Source organism: Lathyrus oleraceus, chromosome 7 (assembly GCF_024323335.1).
Source record: "Lathyrus oleraceus cultivar Zhongwan6 chromosome 7, CAAS_Psat_ZW6_1.0, whole genome shotgun sequence".
In the NCBI taxonomy this organism is placed as follows: domain Eukaryota; kingdom Viridiplantae; phylum Streptophyta; class Magnoliopsida; order Fabales; family Fabaceae; genus Lathyrus; species Lathyrus oleraceus.
In genome coordinates this window covers 376710039-376733849 of record NC_066585.1, presented here as the reverse complement: position 1 = coordinate 376733849, position 23811 = coordinate 376710039, and the positions used below count along the sequence as shown (strand labels likewise).

The 23811-nt window shown below is 39.1% G+C and overlaps 1 pseudogene; it reads right to left on the bottom strand.

Annotated features, from left to right (window-relative positions):
• Nucleotides 1-10737: 10737 nt before the first annotated feature.
• LOC127109405 (uncharacterized) lies at nucleotides 10738-10837 on the bottom strand (annotated as a pseudogene).
• Nucleotides 10838-23811: the final 12974 nt, after the last annotated feature.

Below are 23811 nucleotides of genomic sequence, written 5' to 3'. Positions count from 1 at the left end.
AGCTACCGGTATGAGGGTAGAGGCCCAAAAACATTCCGCTGGGGGACAACCCACTGGGAAGCACAAGACATTTGACAAATAGCCAATTCGGGAATAATCCGAAAAGACAGACTGAATAAAGACACGTCCTAATGAGGATGTAACTCAAATAGGAAAATATATCCCAATATATGTGTTGGGAGGAAACGGAAGAAACCGTCATCCACGAGGATAATCTCAGTGGGGAACTGCAGAAGGAATGACAACATTTTCTGCTTACGGGGTTGACTCTATATGGAGAGATTTATAACACCCGACATCTGCTTGGGGAGATCTATAAAGAGATCTATATCACCATAGCAGGAGACACGACAAACAAAGGATACATGGCGAGAAATGCAACATGAATATCTGAATGTTTATGAATATGCATGAATATGCGTGATTTATGTTTGATGAATGCTGACAAAACAGACAATTCTAACACAAACAGGTCTAGGACCAAACGTCCGGTATTATACTTCCAGGGGAAAAACCAGCTGGAGAGCCAATCTGCAGAGATCTACATGCTGTAAAGCAAAGATCTGCGGGTACTGCTGGAGAAGCAGAGAATCGGAGATATCAGGAAACAACCCAATCAGGGTACAGAAAGTCACAACGGGCGAAGCAGCCACCAAGACGAATCTGTAGGGGAACAAGAGAGGTCCCAAAGTATATCTGCAGGGGATCCCAGTGTCAACTGAGAAACAAAAATGCATAAGCGCGAACTGCTGAAGAAGCAAATCCATATAACTCCGTTGGGAAACAACCCACTGAGGGAGAATGATATCATCCAAATAGAATCTAACTGTATAAGCAACTCTACTGGGGAAAGCTGTCGGCTACCCTCTTGGGGAACAACCCACTGAGGGAGGACAGATCAAACAAGCAGATTCTGCAACGAACCAATCCACTTGGGGAGAATACACAGCAAATTGATCACAACAAGTAGATTCTGCAATATAAGCCACTCTACTGGGGATCACAAACAGTCAGGAAATTAATCCGTTCACTGGAGGCTAAAGCCATCATCCGACCATGCTGGGGATTGACGGAGTAATCAACGGGCGAAACTGCCACAACAAACACTCTGCAGACTACGCTGAGGAAAAGATGGTTGAAATATACTGGGATGTCAACCCAAATCAACCACTGAGTAGGAAAATAAATCCTGCTCTGCTGAAGAGAAACTCTGATGGAGAGATAGCAACAAATCCACAGACGACTTCGCCGGGGAAAAGGTAAAGTACCGGGTATCAAACCGCTGACTTACCGAGTCTTCAAAAAGAAAACGATCGCGCTGAGGAAACAGACAACTCCGCTGGCAACTGCACTGGGAAGAGTGATAACAACCCTGTTCGCGACTCCGAGGGGGATATCAATCAACAGTTATACTCATGACTGTGCTGAGGATGCAAATAAAGTCTGGGGCATACGACCCACTGGAGAAAGTGACGGGGCACCAAGATGACAAACCATCAACCGCCGAAACTTCTACAAGAAAAACTCATGCTGGGAAAACTGCTGCTGGAGAAACGAAGTCTTCAACAACACTCTGCTTGCGACTAATACTGGGGAACAGCCCCAACAACAAATCTGTTTGAGGAACAACCTCAACAAAGATCTGAAGAAAGAAGATACAACCAAACCAGGAATATGAACAAATGTCTTACCTGTTGGAGATCATGCCACCCTCGGGAGAGCACTGAGATATTCTTGAGTATCCTTTCAATCTTGTGAATGTTCACTTTGTTTTAAACAATATTTTTGAAAATTTGATTTGTTTAAAACAATGATATTTTATCAATTTAAAACATGCAAAACATTTGTTGAATTAAAACAAATAAGAATGCAAATAATTGGATAAAAGCTCAAATTGATTTTGATGGAATGGTAGCCTGCAAATGGCAAGACTCCATAGATCTGTACAAATTTGAAATCAGTGATATATATTGGAAGAGGACTACATTGAACATAATGATCCTTTCTCTACCAATTTGAATCTCGATGTATCCGAAGCTTCAGTTGACGACGAATCGAGAATCTCCTGACGAAATGACGACTGTGGAACAGAAAGTCTTGTCAGGATGCAGTTACTTGCCAAATCCCTAATTTTTGCCTAGATTGCCCCAGGGTGAGGTACTCAATCTAGCGGGATGCAAATATTCTTCTTTTTTTTCAAGTCTCTAATTTTTGCCTGGATTACCCTTGCGGGTTCTCCACCGAGACGCTCATTTTTGCCTAAGCCGCCCTTTCGGGTTTTCAACTTAGCGAGCTATTCTGTTTTTTCATTTGCATATACTCTTTTTTTTAGGCAAAGTATCTCTTGACTGCATCTGAATTCACAGGACGAGTGAAATCCTCCCCATCCATTGTTGTAAGCATCAAAGCACCGCCTGAAAAGGCTCTCTTAACAACATATGGACCCTCGTAGTTCGGAGTCCACTTGCCCCTGGAATCGGGCGCGAAAGACAAAACTTTCTTGAGCACGAGGTCACCTTCTCGGAACACACGAGGCTTGACCTTCTTATCGAATGCTTTCTTCATTCTCTGCTGATATAACTGACCATGGCACATGGCAGTCAAACGCTTTTCTTCAATTAAATTCAACTGGTCGTAACGACTCTGAATCCATTCAGCATCAGTCAACTAGGGACTTGAGGGTATAATTTTTCTTTTTTCTTTTGGAAAAATTTTGAAAAAAATTTCCTGATTTTTGATTTTTTCTTATTTTTCACCCTCTTTCTTCTTTCTCTTTTTTCTTTGATTTTTTTGATTTTTTTTTTTTTTTTTTTTATTGATTGCATTATGCAATGCCCCAGTTTGACTGTTTTGCTGATTCTCATGATACAGCTGAATGAGCTTCTTTAGGTGCTCAAGAAGGCGGGTAATCTCGTCAGGAATCCCCTTCAACATCATCTTCCTCTGCCCCAGATACAAGGAATTCAGGATTGGGAGATGGCGTTAGATCATTATGTTCAATGGGTTTAGAAATCCCTGCATAATGATTCTGGATAATGAAAAGCTTTTGATATTTTAAACAAGCAAATCATTTATGCAGATGAAAAATGTTTTATTTGTTTTTCAGGGTTTTTTGTGATCACTGATTTCATGCAGAAAGCAAAAAGTGAAAACAAATGGAAAAACAAATGTTTGACAATGCATTAATTGAATGAAAACATCATTGTATTAAATGCTGCCAACAATGTCATCACTTCTCCTTTTGGCATGGGAGAAGGGTTTTAAACAAAATGAACAAATCACGCTGACTTATGAATGACCGTAGGAACATCCACAGTGACCCAATTGTGGCAGACACCACCAGGAAGGATGAAATTGTTCAAATCTTCTGCATCATCTTCAATGATAGCAGCAGCTTCAGGTTGATCAACATGGATGAATCCTCCACTTGTGAACAAACCTTGCTCATTAAGTGCCCCAGAACAGCAGCCAATGCCAGCCCGGGATCGGTTAAATAGGAATAAATCCATCAAAAGCACTTGGTCTGGCAAAATCCTCCTCGGAGTCCACAATTCTCTTGCTCGAGATGATCCATCAATCTGGCAGAATCGGCTCTGGTATAATACCGGCAAGGTGCGTCTTCAAAATAAATGAAGATCGCAGGGTCAGACCACAGGACGGGAGACCGGAACAAAACACCTGCTTATGCAAATGATGCATGAAGTGTTTATGCATATGCTTGTTTTTATATCAAAGGAACCCGAGGGTTTTATTTGCAAACTTTGAAATTTTAAGCATTTTGATCATACATGAGAATATCTCATCAGATATATCAGGTGAAAAAAAAAATTCCGGTTTTTTCATGTTTTTGAAAATTTTTGCAAATAAACTCCTTTGAGTTCCTTGAAAATTTTCTTTTTCTGATGATATGGATGCGGATGAATGCATGAATGCATGAATGCAACAATCACACTCAAGGATCAAGCAAAGCACGCCAAACAAAGGTCGTGGGAAAGCTCATTGTATCCCTAATATCAATCATCCATTTTGGTGGATTTAAGTTTTCACCTTATCGACACCCAAGTTCCATTGATATTAACGGTACATGAACCGGCTCTAACATTCTTAATATCAACCAGCCGCTTTGATGGATTTTAGGTTTTACACCTGATCCGGGATCCATTGATATTAACAATGTTTGAACGACTCAACCACGAATCACGGGTTTGTTGAGAGTCACGAGCATGGAGTCTTGGTTAAGAACCACCCAAAGGGAGTGTACTAGAGTTTAAACCTGCCAGACATGTTCTATCAGAGGTTCCCATAATCATCGTTCCATCTCTCGAATATTATCGGAGGAACGAATACTCGTATTCCAAGAATATTCTCAAGAGAAACTCTTATGAGTGTAGTATCGCGTGACAATCGTATCAGAACTGACATCTGAACGACCTCCGCACTACGGTCCTAAAAATAGGCCAAGATGGGTTTGGTAAACTAAGGTCCTTGGCTTCTGCGGAACATGATTGAAAGAATAATGCCTAACCACAAATAACTTGTGTGACATTATTAGTTCAACATGACCTCCACCAAGTGAATGGACTCGCAAGTCAACTGGCTAAGGAATACTCCACACCAGTCAACAAGACTATGCCATTCTCCTATCCTAGAGAGCACTCGAGTTCGGGTACAGAACTCATCTCACAGATCACCAAAGCAAACAGCAATTGTATATCAAGCAATTCACACATTACAATCAATACAGTGATCCCAAATTGTACAAAAATATGTCAAATGACAAATAATAATATAGCACAACAAGGGTGAAAAGTAGGCAATACCACCAAGGATTCTGGTGAGACTTCCCCAGCAGAGTCGCCACTTTTCTGTAGCGGTGTATTCGTCGCTATATGATCTATCGATTAAACCATAAGCAAGGCATACAATGAAATTTCGAGTCGCCACCGCACTTTTATTTATCCAAAGGATTGGCTAAAAAGCGAACAAAAGCCTAAGAAGTTTTACACGTAGAAAACTAATAAAAAGATCAGAGAGTCTGGGTAAGGGGTAAATTACGCAATGGGAAGGTGTTAGGCACCCACTACGTCCTAGGTACTCCTAGGGAGCCCTTTTCACACTTGTTGTAAAAGATTGTTATTTGTTATGACATAAACATTGTGCAAACATGATTGGGATGATGAGAAAAGAATATACAATTTTTTATTGGGTTATTGGGTTTGAACGGATGAACCCGCTGCCTACGTACCTTCCATCAAAGGTAAGGATCAAAACGCCGTAGTTCGGCTAAAAGATTTCCAAAAGTTGGTGGATTCAATTTTAAACACAAGCACTGAGGCTTTTCATTATCAATGGGAGAAAACTCGACCAAAAACAACATCCACCATGCGAGGATAGCTTCGACGTACTAGAGGGGTTAGCCCTGTTTTCAGTACGGAAGTCTTACTGTCGACTCACTAAGGATAGGCAAGATTTACATCAACCACAATGATAATTGAAGCCTATGGCTAATGCATGAAAAGATTAACAATGGACAAAGCCAAAACAAGTGAATGAGTGAAGTTAATTGATTGTGATTATGAAAATGGAGTCAAAGTATGATTAAGATTGATTCAAAAGAAGTGTTGTGAAAATGAGTTTGAAAAAGAGTCAAGGACTTGAGTCCAGGTTTTTAGTTGAAAAGCATGAAGAAGTTTGCACAACGTTTATGTCAAGTTTGAAAACTAATGTGTGAAAAGGTTTAGGACATAATGAATGATGAATGGAGGAAGATGGATTGTAAAACTTCTTAGAAGGTTCACTTCTTGAAATCATATAGAGGATGATTCAAGTGTGTCCTTTGGAATAGCAACGGATAATAACAAACAAACAAGAAAGTCAACAAAAGCGGATATCGGATGCCAATCACTGGGCTTATACCAATCTCCTAAAATAAAACTGGATATCAGATGCCACTCAATGGTCTTACACTAATCTCCTCAAACAAAGAAGTAAAAGGCGGATACCGGATACCAATAGATGGATTTACACCAGTCTCCTAAAACAGAAATGGATATCAGAGGCCACTCAATGGTCTTACACTAATCTCCTCAAAAGAAAACAAGAATGAAATATGGAAGTCAACTGCCAATCTATCTGGACTTAGGTTAACTCCACATATGATCATAGGAATACCAATGCCACATTACAGGGACTTACAATGGATCCTCACATACAAACAGAAACAACATATGATCACAGGAAAGCAAATGCCAACTTACAGGGACTTATAATTGCAACCTCACATAAACAAGCAGAAGCAAACATGGAAGTCAGATGCCAATCTATCTGGGCTTACTCTAACCTCCACAGTATGGTCCTAGGAATACAAATGCCAACTTGCAGGGACTTATAATTGTATCCTCACATACAATCAAACAAAGTAACAAATGATCATGGGAAAGCAAATGCCAACTTACAGGGACTTATAATTGTATCCTCACAAACAAACAAACAAAGCAACAGAAGATATGAGTGACCAATGAGGTCTTACACTCTATCCTTCCATATCATAGGAGCAAATGCCAAAGCAATGGACTTACAATTGTCCTCAATGGGTAAGCAACAATGATAGCATCACAAAGATAAATGAGATGATCATGCATTAATGGCAATTGATGATGATAAATGCACAACATATAAGCAAACAGGTGCATATGAAGCAATCAATCAATCAATGAATATCAAACAGCACACTTTATATCCAAACAAGGAGGCTCATACAAGAGGGTTAGGCACTGAGGCCAATTGGAATAGGGTCAAAGAGTTGCTCTTAACCTTGCCATTGAGAGGCTAAGGTGTAGCAGATGAAAGGAGATGAGGGGTGTGCCTCATTGCTTCTATCTCAGGTCTGAGAGAGCATGTAAGAAAGTGTGGGAGCTCAGAAAGATGGAGCTCTTTCCACATTATTGACTCGATAGATCTTGGGTTTTTATCTCGATGCTTCAACCATGTAATGGGAGCAAAGAGAGGACTCACTGAATAGTAGGGGATAGGCTACTTATCCCTTTGATCTACCAATTGCCTTACTTGAAGGACTTTTCCTGCTTGGGACAAAATTAAACACACACAAGCATTGCCTCTTAAGGAGGACTTCAGACAGTTTGCCCGGCCAAATAACAGGCCGGGTCTCCAGACTACATGAAGAAAGAGGGATTACCTCAAAGCAAATTGCTAAATAACAAAGCAAGCAAGTTCAAAGAACTTAAGCAACTAAAGGGTACCTGAAATAGTCAAACTAATCAGTACACAGTTCAACAATTTAAATCAGAAGGAAACAGAAGTTAACAGTAAACAGATGTGCCAAAGCACAAGACCAAACTCATATGAGTTACACCTACAAAACAAAGGTTAGCACATAATATATAACCAAAGCTCAAAAAAATTGGCATGATTTCTTTGAAGCACTATGCTTAACCTGAAACAGATGAACTCAACATAAGTCCAAAAGACCGCTAGGACAAGCCTAGGGTCAAAAACAAAAGGAAAAGTCAAAACAGCAAATGAAAGTCAACTAAAGCCAAATTCAAACATTTGATAAGCAAGCACAATTGGTTTCAAACTCAAATCATGCGTCATCATCATTTTATAGACCAAAGAAGTCAAAACATGGCAAAAGGGAGCACACAAAAGGTCAACAGCAAGACCAAGCTCAAACCCAAACATAATCAATTCCAAAAATCATGAAATAATTCATACTCAATCACAATCCATAGCATAGCATGCATATGAAATTTCAGCTCAATTGGATCATGGGAAGATAGTCAATTAAAATCAGGAAGTCAACACATTTTCAAGTATGCACCAAGAAGTCAACAAAACATGTGTCATCTTCAAAAAATCATAACAAAATGAAAACAGATGAGAAATGGATGGGATTAACACCAATGCAAAGCTCAAGATGTCTAGTATGCACATGTGAAATTTCATGATCATACAATAAGATATGAGAATTTCCCAAATGAAATGGCCAGAAGTGTCACACAAAGTCAAAATTTGACTAGGCAGGGAAGAAAAATCTCAAACAAATAGGAAATGGCATCATTAAATCCAGGAAAAATCACACATCAACTAGACATATAAGAGATGGCTCATGCAAAATTTCACATTATTTGAAGGTCAGGAAGCATGTGAACAAAAATCATGAACTTGCATAACATTGGTGTGACACAAATTGTCACACCTTACTTCAGAAAATCATATCTCACACACCACATATGATAAATGCACAAACTTTATACCAAAACAAAGGTGAATGAGTGTAGATTGACCACAAAAAATTTCAGGGGCATTGGATGTAACATCATCATTTCATAAAAGGAATGGCAAAAGGTACAAAATAATGACACATGAATAAAATCCTAAAGCCAATAAAAATCCAGCCAACCAAAAATTCAATAAAAATCAGGATAAAATAGTCGACATTTAACAGGACACAATGCAAAAAATTCCATGATTTTTGGATGAATAATGAAGATGTTATGAATTTTCAAAGTTGTGTAACAATTTGGAATGAACATGAGCAACATAACATGAAATGGTGGTCAACTAAGTTGACCGGATGGCAATGTGGTAATTAAGCGCATCACTTAACCAAACGCAACGTTTTGATGGGGACACGTGAAATGTTATGATTGGTCACTCAATGAAACAGTGAACAAAACGCAGCCAAAACCCAGGTTTCTGGAAATTCTAGGGTTTTCAACAGTAATACGCATGTGTTCATCTTCTCCAAGAATCATGGAAAATGAAATCGCCCAGAAACATGAATCGAGCTTACCAACAGAATCAGCAAGGCATAAACATCACAAATCCATAAGCCAAATACATTGAAACACGTTGAACAGTATGCATCGAGTACAATCAACAATGAACACACAACTTCATTTCCAGATATTTCATGCAATATTCAATCATTTCAAGCAAACTATAGTTCATTAGAATCAGCAAGTCGAGGACTACACATGGCATAGCAAAAATTTGAGAAAAGAGTTGGTCGAAACCTTACTTGTTTTTGAAGAAAAATGAGATGCAGTGGTTCCTTTGATGATATAGCTCGAAACAGATGTTCTCTTGGCCTTGCAATGATGGATGATGAAGCTATTTCAACTCAAGAATGCACGAGCTAGCTTGAGACAACTTCTGCCATGGCTGAGCTTTAATGAAAACAGAGTGGAGATGGCTTTACAGTCATGAAATTCGGCTTGCAATGAACCCCAAAATGATGGTATATAATGTAGCAAACAAAGCCAGCTCGATTTCTTTGAGAAAATTAAGCAACAGTTCCAAATCAAGAAGTGAGAAATTTGGAGAGCAGATGAGTTTTCTGTCTGAATGGAGGCTGTCTAGGGTTGGTCTGTGCAGAAAATTCACTTATATACCACTGTTTAGCATCACTTAATGACATGCTAAACTTGCTTAACTTAAAGAAACCAATTTGCATTTTTTGCTAACCTTGCACAAGTGGATATGGAGGTGTGGTGTTGTACATGAATTTGGGCTTCAAAACAGGCTGCCAATGACCCTTATTTCTGCTGTTTTGTGTCTGTTCATGAAATGCTAAACATTGCTTTTACTTATGAAGCCATTTGCAAAAATTACCAAGTTTGCACCTTTGGCCAAAATGGTGGTATGATAATAGCATGAGCACAAATTTGGGCTTGGAACATGTTGCAAATAGTCTTCCAAACAATTCCCAATTGGCCAAAAGTGTTAAAATTGCTTAATCTCAAAAGTCAACTTTTGGTCAAACTTGATTTTTAATGAAACAAGTCAAAAAATGCCATTTTGATTGGCAAGGTTTTGGTGAATGAAATTTATATTTTTGGAAAGAGGGGATGAAATGTGGTTTGTAGGAAAAAATCCCACCAAATTTGGCCTTATGGTTCATGAGATATGGCTTGTTGAAGTTCACAAATTTTTGAAATTGAATTGATCATATCTTGACAACCACACATGGGATTTGATAGTTCTTGGACTTTTTGAAAATGGGAGAACAAGACCTTCAACTTTCATGTTAGGCAAAAATTCATTTGAAGCTTGTATCATGATGTAAGTTGAGGATCAAGAAGTTTCCATTTTTGGCAGTTAAAATTACAGGTCCACTTTCTATTTTGGGAAATTTCTGATTTGACTTGATTTTCTTCCATGATGAGGTTGGACATGATATATGAGACTTGTATAGACATGAATGAACTCCTTCAAATCAATTCCATCCATCAAATCACTGATTAAATCCACAGTTGACCAAGTTTGACTTTCTGTTGACTTTTCTAGGGTTTTGCATGATTGAACCACTTCTGATGAATTCCAAACCCTAATTCCTTGAGAACTTGACTTCAAATGATGTCCCAAGTTGTATGAACTCTTGATTATTGGTCATGGTGCCCAAATTCTGCAAGAATGGCCACCATCCATTGCTTTGACTGACTGTTGACTGTCTTTGACCTAATTGCTGATGATTGCTTCAGCTGCAAGCAACAAGGTTAGACTGACAATATTTTTGTACTTTTTGGTTAATAAACACATGAAAGCAAAGATATACAAATGCAAGGCATGCTTGGTGATCAAGAACCAACTCACAAGGCAACCTACCCACTAGGAGGGAAGCTAAGGCATGCAATGATCCTTGAGGCCATGGTATGATATGATATGGGCCATGAGGGATCTTAGGGCCAAAATTGGGGTCTTACACTATGTTAAGAGCCCAGATAAACGGATTTAAACAGAAAGACAACGAGTCTCTTTTCGAAGCATGGGAAAGATACAAAGACATGATGAGACTTTGCCCACACCACGGTTTGGAAGACTAGTTAGTAATTCACACATTTTATAATGGTCTCTTATACAACACAAGGTTAACAATAGACGCCGCTGCAGGTGGTGCACTAATGAACAAACCTTATGCTGATGCATACCAGCTTATCGAGAGCATGGCCCAAAACCACTATCAGTGGGGAACCGAACGAACAACGGTGGAAAAACCTCAAACGAAAACTGGCATGTACGAGATAAGTAACCTTGATCACGTTAATGCAAAAGTGGATGCTTTGGTCCAGAAAATTGAAAGTTTAAACGTATCGCCCCCAGCCGTCGTAGTTGCTATAACTCAGAATTGCGAGGTCTGTGGAATCCAAGGTCACACTCCTGCGGAATGTCAACTCTTGACTGGAATCCAAGCAGAGCAAGTGAACTACGCTCAAGGAAGCCCCTATTCGAACACCTATAACCCAAATTGGAAGAACCATCCAAACGTTTCATATAAGAGCAATAATGCTTTGTACGCACCTGGACAGTCTCCAAATCAAGCCTCATCTATACCTCCGGGATATCAGAAACCGAATCCATCCATGCCTAACAATAACACCCCTAGGAAATCCAACTTGGAAATCATGATGGAAAACTTTATAGCTTCCCAACAACAAACCAATAAAGATTTCTTAAACCAGAACATACACACTGGCGAACAACTTAAACAACTAGCAAGCAAAGTAGATGCCTTGGCTACCCATAACAAAATGCTGGAAACACAAATATCACAAGTAGCCCAACAACAAGCACCTACTGCTGCCCCAACTGGTACATTCCCTGGACAGCCCCAACCTAATCCGAGAAGCCAAGCTCATGCAATTATATTAAGAAGTGGAACGGAAGTGGAAGGACCGTCTGATCCAAGGATAGAAAACCAAAACCCTAAGAAATCAACTGAGGAAAGTGAACCTAAGGAAAAGGAAGAGAGTAATAAGGAAACCCTAGAAAAGAAGGAACCTTATGTACCTCCACCACCTTACAAACCACCTATACCTTACCCTCAAAGGCTTGTTAAAACCAAAGATGCGGGCCAATTCAGAAAATTTGTTGATCTCCTTAAACAATTAAACGTTACAATTCCGTTCACCGAAGCTATTACGCAGATGCCCTCATATGCTAAATTCTTAAAAGAAATCCTTTCTAATAAGAGGAAACTTGAGGATACCGAAACCGTTACACTCCCTGCCGAATGTAGCGCTATAATCCAAAACATGCCCCCTAAACTCAAGGATCCAGGTAGTTTCTCTATACCCTGTCACATAGGAAAATTTGTCATCGACAAAGCCTTATGCGATTTAGGAGCCGGAATTAGCGTTATGCCTTTATCCATATGTAAGAAACTGGAAATGGGAGAATTAAGACCAACCAAAATGTCTGTGCAACTAGCAGATCGTTCCATCAAATATCCTGTAGGAATCCTTGAAAACGTTCCCGTACGCATAGGTCAATTCTACATCCCCACTGATTTTACAATTATGGACATTAGAGAAGATGATATTACACCTATTATACTAGGAAGACCGTTCTTAGCAACTGCCGGTGCAATCATAGACGTAAAACGAGGACGACTCACCTTCGAAGTAGGTGAAGAGAAAATTGAGTTCATTCTTTCCAAATTCTTGAAAGCACCTGCAATAGAAGATACATGTTACTTCATGGATATCATCGATGAATGCATAAAAGAAGCAGAGTTAGAAGAAGACAAATCATCAGACTATCTTTTAGAAGACAAATCTAACCAATGTTTAGCAATAACACCGGACCCTACGCAATGTCTTAACAAACCAACCCCTGACCTGAAAACACTTCCCAAAAATCTGAGATATGAATTCCTAGACTTAGAACTTGAACGACCTGTGATAGTTAATGCAGACCTAGGAAGACTCGAAACAGAAAAACTCCTACATATCTTAAGGAAGTATCCCACCGCACTAGGATACCACATCACCGATCTTAAAGGAATAAGTCCTTCTATTTGTATGCACCGCATCATGTTAGAAGAAGACTGTAAAACCTCTAGGGAACACCAGAGAAGACTAAATCCGATCCTGAGTGAGGTAGTAAAGAAGGAAATAACCAAGTTATTGGAAGCAGGTATTATATATCCTATATCTGATAGCAAATGGGTTAGTCCTGTACACGTTGTACCAAAGAAAGGAGGCATAACCGTTATTGAAAACGAAAAAGGAGAAACTATAACTAAACGAATCGAATCGGGATGGAGAATGTGCATTGACTATAGGAAACTAAACAAAGCAACCCGAAAAGATCATTTCCCTTTACCATTCATTGACCAAATGTTAGAACGATTAGCAAAACACTCACATTTCTGTTATCTAGACGGTTATTCAGGCTTCTTTCAAATACCAATTCACCCTGATGACCAAGAAAGGACAACGTTCACATGCCCTTTTGGTACCTTCGCTTATAGACGAATGCCGTTTGGTCTGTGTAATGCCCCTGCAACCTTTCAAAGATGCATGATGGCAATTTTCGCCGACTTTCTCGAAAACATCATGGAAGTATTTATGGATGACTTTTCTGTATACGGACAAAGTTTCGAAGAATGCCTTGAAAACCTGGAAAGAGTTCTTGAGCGATGTGTAAAAGTAAACTTAGTACTTAATTGGGAAAAGTGCCACTTTATGGTACAAGAAGGAATTGTCTTAGGACACATCATCTCGAACAGAGGAATTGAAGTAGACAAAGCCAAAATAGAGGTAATCGAAAATCTTCAACCCCCAGGAACCGTGAGAGAAGTACGAAGCTTTTTAGGACACGCCGGTTTTTACCGACGATTCATCAAAGACTTCTCTAAGATAACTAAACCTTTAACCGGACTGTTGATGAAAGATGCTGAATTCATATTCGACGATAACTGTTTAAAAGCATTTCAAACTCTTAAGCAAGCATTGATCTCAGCACCCATAATGCAGACACCAGACTGGAATGAACCATTTGAAATAATGTGCGATGCCAGTGATTATGCTGTAGGTGCTGTTTTAGGACAAAGAAAGGATAAAAAGCTTCACGTTATATATTACGCAAGCAGAACCCTGGATGAAGCGCAAATGAATTACGCCACTACCGAGAAAGAACTCCTAGCAGTGGTATTTGCGCTAGATAAATTTCGTTCTTACTTGGTAGGAGCCAAAATAATAGTCTACACTGATCACGCTGCTATCAGGTACCTTTTAACAAAAAAAGATGCTAAACCTAGACTCCTAAGATGGATCTTGTTGCTACAAGAATTCGACTTAGAAATCAAGGACAAGAAAGGAACTGAAAACGTAGTAGCAGACCACCTCTCTAGACTTGAGAACCTTGAACCGGAAAGAACATCAATTAATGATGATTTCTCGTACGACAAACTTATAGCTACTTTGGAAGAGAACAACTCCGACATGCAAGTAGAAACCACCTTAGCTATATCTGCCACACCGTGGTACGCTGATCTAGTCAATTATTTAGCTGCCGGAATAGTCCCACCTACTTTATCTTACCAACAGAAGAAACGATTCTTCTACGACATAAAACACTATTACTGGGATGATCCCTTACTTTTCAAAAGAGGCCCCGATGGTATTTTCCGTCGATGTATACCCGAAGAAGAGGTAGAAAATATAATCCAACACTGCCACTCCGCTCCTTATGGTGGACACACAAGTACATCCAAGACCTGCTCTAAAATCCTACAAGCTGGCTTTTATTGGCCAACTATATGGAAGGACGTACATGCGGCTATTAAGGAGTGTGACAGATGTCAACGCACGGGAAACATATCTAGACGTGACGAAATGCCGCAAAAAGGTATTTTGGAAGTAGAGATTTTTGACGTATGGGGGATAGACTTCATGGGACCTTTCCCATCCTCTTTCGGTAACAAATACATACTCGTGGCAGTTGACTACGTATCAAAGTGGATCGAAGCTATAGCTTCTCCAACAAATGACACCCGAGTAGTAACTAGACTCTTTAAAAATATAATATTTCCGAGATTTGGCATCCCAAGAATAGTAGTCAGTGATGGTGGATCACACTTTATATCCAAGGTACTCGAAAAACTACTACTTAAGTATGGAGTGAGACATAGGATAGCAACACCTTACCACCCTCAAACCAGTGGACAAGTGGAAGTATCTAACAGAGAAATCAAGCAAATACTAGAAAAAACGGTCGCCACTTCAAGGAAAGATTGGTCATCGAAATTATCAGAAGCTTTGTGGGCATACCGAACTGCTTATAAAACCCCCATAGGGACGACCCCATTTAAGCTCATTTATGGAAAATCCTGTCACCTCCCGGTAGAGTTAGAACATAAAGCCTATTGGGCTATTAGAAATCTAAATTTGAACTATAAGGCCGCCAGTGAAAAGAGAATCCTTGACATAAACGAATTAGAGGAACTCAGAAGAGACGCCTATGAAAACGCCAGAATCTATAAAGAAAGAACAAAACAATGGCATGACAAGCGTATATCAAGGAAAATCTTCAAGCAAGGCGACGCAGTACTTTTATTTAACTCTAGACTAAAGCTATTCCCGGGAAAACTACGATCCAGATGGTCAGGGCCTTTTCATATCACTAAAATCTTTCCCAGTGGAGCGGTAGAAATAAAAGGAAAATCTACAGAACCGTTCACCGTAAACGGGCAACGTCTGAAACACTATCACTATGCGGAAACCAACGAGGATTCGCAAATCCTACACTTAGACGAAACGCCCCCAGGACCTATAGATTATATTTAACAGTTTCTTTGTCGAGCTTGCGACATTTAAACAAAGCGCTTAGTGGGAGACAACCCACAATTATTTTCTTATTCTATTATTATCATTTTCCTATTTTTTCTTTCCTAAATTATTCTTTTAATTTCTGTTTAGTATTAATTCCTGATTTATTTTAATTCAAAAGAAAAAAAAAATATATATATATATATATAATAATAATTTTTTCTTCTTTCGGCATTTGGCCAAATCCTGACTAAAACTCATGTTTTCTTTTCTCTAGCTAACACTAACCAGATGGGACATATTGATCGTATGAGTATCAAATTCAGAGGAATGGCTCAGAAACAAAAGTTTGAAGAACTAGCCACTAGAGAGATGCTACCTAGTTTATATGCTGATGATTGGGCTATGACTGCCCTTGGACTTAGACAGAGTGTCCTGTTTTTGCTGAATCAGATAGGATGGGAGACATCCCCTATCCTGAGACATTTCACCACCTACCGGAGACTCACACTAGAATTCCTTAGCTCATTAATCTATCTACCCAGCCATGGAAAAGGAATTAGCAGAGGTTTTATCCAGTTCAGAATGTTCAATATGGAGTACCAATTTAATATTAGAGACTTTACCAATCTTTTGGGTTTTCCTACATCCTTTGATACATTCACTGTAAGCCAGGAAGAACTTTTTGAACATAGAGAACTTGAACACTTTTGGGGTAAGCTGACTGGAAATGATGAGCCCGAAGAACATGAGTTTCTCTCTGGAAACATACACAACCCGGCCTTTCGCTATTTCCATAAGATCCTGACCCACACTTTATTTGGGAAGAAGCCAAATAGTACTTCAGTTTCACGTGATGAACTCTTCATCATATTTTGTGCTTCCCAGAACCGTCCAGTGAACGGTGCCACTTTTATGTTAGCTAATTTGGACCACCTTATCCAGGATGAGAGAGCACCCATTAGAATAGGCGGTTTGATAACTATGATAGGTAATGCTATTGGATTACGTCAGTCTATGCTTGACCTAAGCCCTTTTTGTGGCATTACTACTATGAGTATACCCTTCCTCTTCAACACTATGTTTATAGCAAACCTTGGGACTGATGAGTTTGAGCTTATAATTAATAACCAAGTTCTTTGCCTATTCACCATGCCCGATCCTAGGACTAGCATTCATAACCGCAGTAACTGGCTCTATAACCTGAACGAAACTCCCACTCCTGCTGGATCCACTGAATCCATCCAGGACTATGAGATTTGTGATGACTATGAAAATTATGTTGACCATACCCCTCATGCTGAATCTGACCCTCAGACACCATCCGGCTATTATGATATTGACCCTCCTCCTCAGCCTGTCCTGACCGAAGAATCAGCCATACCTGACCTCCGGCATCATATGCCCGGAACTGATTATCACACCGCCATTGAAGCTTTGATGTCAGAACAAGACGCCCTTAGAGGAGAATTTACTAACATGAGACACGAAGTTCTAGGATACATGAGCAGTATGACAAATCAGCTTCACGAGTTGATACATCGTGTTAACTCTTTTGCTCCTCCGGCCAGAGATCGTACAGAGGGATAGAATTTAGTTATTTTTCTAAGTTATTTAGTTTTAAGTTAGATTTTTCATTAATGATATTTGAATTCATGTTCACATTTATTTCTCTTTCATTTCATTGTTTTCCTTTCCTGTATTACATTATGATCATTTTATTGAAGCTGTTTATTTAATTTTATTATGCAATAGCTATTATGCTCTACAGTTGCTACCTATGACTTATTATTATGCAAAGCAGATTAAGCATGCACGATAAATTAAATTACAGAATAAACCAATCATAAGCAAAACAAAACAAAATAAATAACAAAAATAAAATTCATTACCTAAGTAATTCTGTGAAACGCTACAGAAGCCTTGCCAAAAAGGAATGTGTGACGGGCGTCACACAATCCATAACGGACGGCACGCCTATTGCATGTTACGAACGTCACACTCCTGTGACGAGCGTAACACTCCTCAGACTAGTGAACGTTAAGGAGCCGTTGGAGACGAACGTTACACCTTTAACTTTTTACCTTCCCCATTCATTTTTCATTTAACCACACTTAATTACTTTTCAACCACTTTTTTTCCACCTTCCAAATTCTTCTCCTATAAATACCCACCAAACCTCCCTTCATTCACCACAAACCATTCTCTCCTATCAAATACATTTCTTTTTCTTTCCAAATCACCCCTTTCAAAATTCATCACAATGGCGGGAAATCAGAATTTCGGAAATATCATCTTCCGATCCGAAGATGACAATTATCAGAGAGAGCAATTCGAGCGTTTCCAACAGCGCGGCGTCGTTTCCACCAGGTACCCCGATTTACCTTGTTTACAACAATTAGGATTACTCCAAGGTATCGAATGGATGCTCCGTCAAGCCAACTTAACCTTCCTTTGCACTCATAATCAACCCACCTACCCATCCCTAACCTTCGAATTCTTAAGTTCATACGACTACACCACTCCCGCCGGTGAAGACGAATTTCTAACCGGTACCGCAACTTTCCGTATGTTTAACACCGAGTACACCCTAACCCAAAACCAATTGAGTACCATGCTACACTTTCCCACAGAAGGTCTGCTGCACGCCAGAATCCCTCCAACCTCAAACTGGAACACAGTTGTAGTTTTCGGCCTTTTCAAGAAAATTACCGGTATAGACACCTACAACTGGGAAGAGCTCTTTCTCTCCCATATACATAACCCCACTATCCGGTACTTTATCCGCATCCTGCAAAACACAGTTTTTGGAAGGCCAAACAACAGCAAGGTCAACTCAAAGGAGCTATTTTTCCTCCAGTGCGTCTTCGAACCAGACACTCAGGTAAACGCCGCCTCCTTTCTATTTCATCATATCCGCACCTTATGTGCTAGAGGCCGGCAACCTTTTATAATTGGTGGATTAATCACCACCATAGCACTTGGCCTAAACCTAGGGGATAAACTCCAAACTTTAGAATCCCTACCTCCCCTATCTATGGATATCAACTATTGTCGCTCCAGCCGCCTGATTAAGAACAGAGTAGGCGGAGGATATTATCTTATGGTGAACAACCAGGCAGTCCCAAGCGTTGTTCTACCAAATACTGCCCTCACTGATGTCACAAACCCCGACCGCCACCTCTACGATCTAAACGCTCCTGAAACCACCGAGCCTTTACAAACAAACCCACAAACAGATGAGTTTGAAGCAATGGAACAAGGTGATCATCCGCCTACACAACAGTCAGTCCCGCTCAACCCTTCCAGTAATGCAACTGGCCCATCCTCCCAACGTCGTCGACGAAGAAGGCCTGCAACCAACGACGACATTATGGATGCTATCGATGGTATGCAGGCACAGAATGTCGAAATGCTGCAGATGATGCGTCAAATGCAACAGCAACAAGATGCTAGGAATGCCATAACCGACCAGCGGTTTACTGAGTTGTTCAGCAGGTTCGACAACTTAGACTTACGTCCGAGATCACCAGGTCCAAGAACCAGAGGCGGAAGACAACCTTAGTTGTAGTTTCTTTTTCCTTTCAATATTGTATTTCATTTCCTTAAAACATTGGGGACAATGTTTAATTTAAGTATGGGGGGGAAAACTTGTTCTTCCTATTTCCATTTTTCAAGTATGTACCTTTCCTTTTAATGTTATTTCCCTCTATTATTTATTAAATATATATATATATATATATATATATATATATATATATATATATATATATATATATATATATATATATATATAAATTTTTAAGTTAAGTCCCGAGTGTGAAAATTTCTATTATCTATTCCCTCAAAAAATTTCATGAGCCATAACAAAAATTTAACACACCCAATAAGTACAAAAGTTGCTTACTTTATAAAACTTGAGTGAAATCAAGACAAAAATCATTACCATAACAACGCTCTGAGAACCTCAACATGTTAGATCAGGATAAGTACCTCTTATACCAATCCCTTGAACTTTTAGTTTTATAGTAACCCCGAGTAGTTTATACGAGAAGTCAACACCATCTTAATAGCAAACCACGTGGAGAGCCGATGAATATAAGTGAACGATCCCCAAAGTAACACAAAATATATGAATATATCAGGAAATGCACTGATTAAACTAGGTGATCCTTACCAGATCATTTAATCTAAAGGTTGCAGATCGTGCAAAAACACAATATGAAAGATCCATTATGAGTTGGTTCAGTAGGTATCTGGTACTGAACTCGGTAGGGCGGACTACGGTTCGATCCCCCACAATTTGCAATGGACTGAATAACGAAGTTATCTGACTTATGTACCAGAACTTCTAGCTAAAAGCGGATCATAATCACTAACCGGTTACTCCACTATGTGCGCGAAAAGATAAAGGGCTTAATGTGATTTCGCTAGAATGAAAGCGGGTGAAATAAAAGTAAAGGAACTAGGATAGCTATAATGGCATTACTTGAACTGATTTGCATAAGCTAGGGTTATCTAAGTTGTAACGGTAGTTGTTGATGTCAAGATTAAACTCAAGTTGCTTCTAAACAAAATCCACCTGCAACCTATTACGAATTGATGTGTGTTTTGAAACTTCACCTGGCAAAATTTTTGAAAACGATTTCTATACTGAATTTTGCTTGAGGACAAGCAAAGATTTAAGTATGGGGGAGTTTGATAACACGAAATTATATCATATTTTAGGACTTAATTCCATTAAATTCTATGACTATTTATTTCGGTTTACTGCATTTTATGAGATATTACGTGGTATTTTCTTCCTATTTGTCTCAGGTAGTCTATTTTGAAGAACAAGTGAAAATGGAAGAAAAGGAGGTGCAAAAAGGAGAGAAAAAGAACCAAATGCCAAAGCTCAGCCCAAAGCGCAAAACATAAAGGCACTACCTGTGACGGACGTCACAAGGTGCGTGACGAGCGTCACGCAAAGCAGCCTTGTGACGGGCGTCACACATGGTGTGACGAGCGTCACACCATTCCACTATCTTTTTGGCGCAAGTAACGCCCTCAGAAGACTTGAAGAGACGTTGAGGAGTTTGTGTCCTATATCCACGCCATGCATTTAGCCACGTTGAAGACCCTTGGGAAACGAAAAGCAGTTACCAACACCAATATAAATAGCTACTTCAAAAACCTAAAAGGGTTCCTCGGTTTTTCCACGCTCACACTGCCGAAGCTTTTCCAATTTTCTTTTCTTTTTAGCTTCTGCAATTTTCCTTTCCAGCAACTTAACATTGTTTATTTATTTATTTCTTTTGCAAGTTCTACGTTTTTTCCCTTGCAATTTACCTTTCCCTTTTTAGCATTTAGATATTTTTCGCATAATAGTTTCTACACCGGAAACTATTGTGCAACTTTATACTGGATTTAACCTTACGTTATATTCCAGTTTTATTTCCTTGATTTAATTTACTGTTTAATTGAAGAATCCAAGAACAAATCCTACCGGCTTGTGGTGGAGTGTTCAAGACTATTGTATTACGCATTCAGGTTCTTTAATCATTATTTAGTATTTTGTTTTATTATTTATCTATATTATCTGCCTGGAATGAGTCTGTTTATGCATGATATAAATTCTTATTTATTTAGCATGTCTGGCTAATTTGCCTAGGTATCGGTATGTAAAGTAAGCAGAATAAGGGATCAAGACTGAGTCGGTCTATCTAAACTTAAAATCAAAATCAATCTTTTTACGGTCTCAACTTACAGGTTTAATAACAAGATTTTTTTACAAAAGTAAAAGACATAAAGAAGTTAAAATCAATAGAGCGAGAGTTTGAGATTTTAACTGGACAGTGTAATTTAGGCATTAATTCTAGATCAGGGCGAGAGCAAGTTTTAGAGTAAATTAAATTCTGACCTTTTCCAAAAAGTATTTTTAAAGATTGAATGTGAGGACGAGAGTTAAGCATTTGGATTTAATTATATAACCTAAGTCAACAGAGCGAGAGTTTGAGATAAGGGTGTTTAAAACGGTCAGTATTTTCTTAAAAAGAGTTTCTGCAACTTTATTGCTTTCAAAATATGGTTTTTGACTTAATTATAAGTGACAGCAACATTAATATAAAATCATGGTTTATTCAACAGAGCGAGAGTTTGAGATAAAACCTTTAACCAATAAAGTTAACCGAAACGATTTATTTTAAAACCAAGAAACCGACAAAGACTTGATTCCCTAGTTTTGACGAACTACATACCGATATCCGTTTTATTAATATTTAAGCTAGATCTTAGTTTAGCCTTTAGTTTTTCCCCAAACAATCAAACACTTTTCACCTTAGCTTTACGTAGTAACCTTAGATAACGGTATATCGATTCATAAGTCCCTGTGGGATCGATATCTTTTAAAACTACGCGATAGAACTGTGCACTTGCAGTTTGTATCCCATTCTCGACTCACACAGTCGAGCGATCAGTTGCTGAATAGGAACTGATTGATTTGTTGAATTATTGGTGAAAACGGGAATAACTGATGATACTTGATGATGCTGTTGACGCGGTTTAACATTCTTCTTCAAATGAGACCTCATCTGCCTCCATATGGAAATTGCATTGGTTTCTCCTTCCTTCTTTTTGGAGAAGCTACCACCGTATTTCTTGCTTGAAGACGCTTCATCTCTGGACAACTGACCTTCTCTAACACCTTCTTCTAGTTGCATCCCCATGTTCACCATTTCGGTGAAATCATTAGGAGCACTAGCAATCATTTGTTCATAATAAAATGAACTCAGGGTCTTTAAGCAAATCTTGGTCATTTCCTTCTCCTTTAGGGGTCGACTAATTTGAGCAGCCAATTCCCTCTATCTTTGGGCGTACTCCTTGAAAGTCTATTTGTCCTTTTGAGACATCGATCTCAACTAATCCCTATCTGGAGCCATATCAACATTATACTTATATTTCTTGACGAAAACCTCACCCAATTCATTAAAAGTACGAACATTAGCACTGTCCAATCCCATATACCATATGAGTGCAGCACCAGTTAGGCTGTCTTGGAACTAATGGATGAGTAGTTGATCGTTGTCTGTCTGAGTAGACATCTTTCGAGCATACATGACAAGATGACTCAGAGGGCATGTATTCCCCTTATATTTTTCAAAGTCTATGACCTTAAACTTGATTGGAATCTTGACCTTGGGCACCAAACACAACTCATCAACACTCTTACAAAACATATCATTTCCTCTTAAGGTCTTCAACTCCTTTCTCAGCTCAAGGAATTGGTTTTTCATCTCGTCCATCTTCTCATAGGCATCAGGACCTTCAGACGTCTCAGTGTGATAAATGGTATCCTCGACACGAGGAAAAATATGCACAATGGGAGGAGGCACAAATAAGACTGGGTTAGATGCTGACATAGAAGAAAATGTTGGAGCATACCCTTTAGGAAAAAAGTTTGGTGGCATTACGCATGGAAATCTGGAAGGCATGGTAGGCACCGACTGGATGGTAGCAATAACAGGCACATACGTTGAAGCAATTTCTAAAATAACAGTCCTCTGAGGATGAGGAGTTACATGAGGCAGAGATGGTTGGTTCTGAGTAGCAATCACAAACTCCATCAAGGCAGTGAGTCTGGAAATCTCATCCTTAAGCTCTCTGATCTCTTGTTCAAGATGCTTCATTCTTTTCTGGTGATTAGCTTGAGTGTTATAATGATGAGTATGCTTGTCTGATACACAGAAGAAGAATCATAAGACATCTGGCTGAAGAAACCCATTATGCAAATGATGCATGAAATGCAATGATTTTTTGATTTTGTTTTTAATTTCAAGGAACATATGAAGTCTCATTTGCAAATATTTTCAATTAATAAAAGTAAGCAACAATAACAATTCAATTGACCATAAAATCTCTTTTTATTCATAAAATTTGGAAGGATTACACTGAGTACCAATTTCAGAAACCAAAATATAAACACAAGAGAAAAGGAAACTATCATCCTAAGGATCCCTAGCAACTGCATCAGATGAACTGGCCAAGGGAGTGTACTTCCTTCAGATGCATCAAATCTCTGACTCAAAAGCTGTTTGCATATGAGATTTCTCGAGGACGAGTCGATCAACAATCTTCTTCCAAGCACCGGAAGGCTGAGGTATACTAGAAGAAAATAAATCCTTTGGCTCTCTCTGTCCCTTCACTGCACACCCCTCAAGAACCTCAATAAGTGCATCTTTGTCCTTCAACTTAAGTT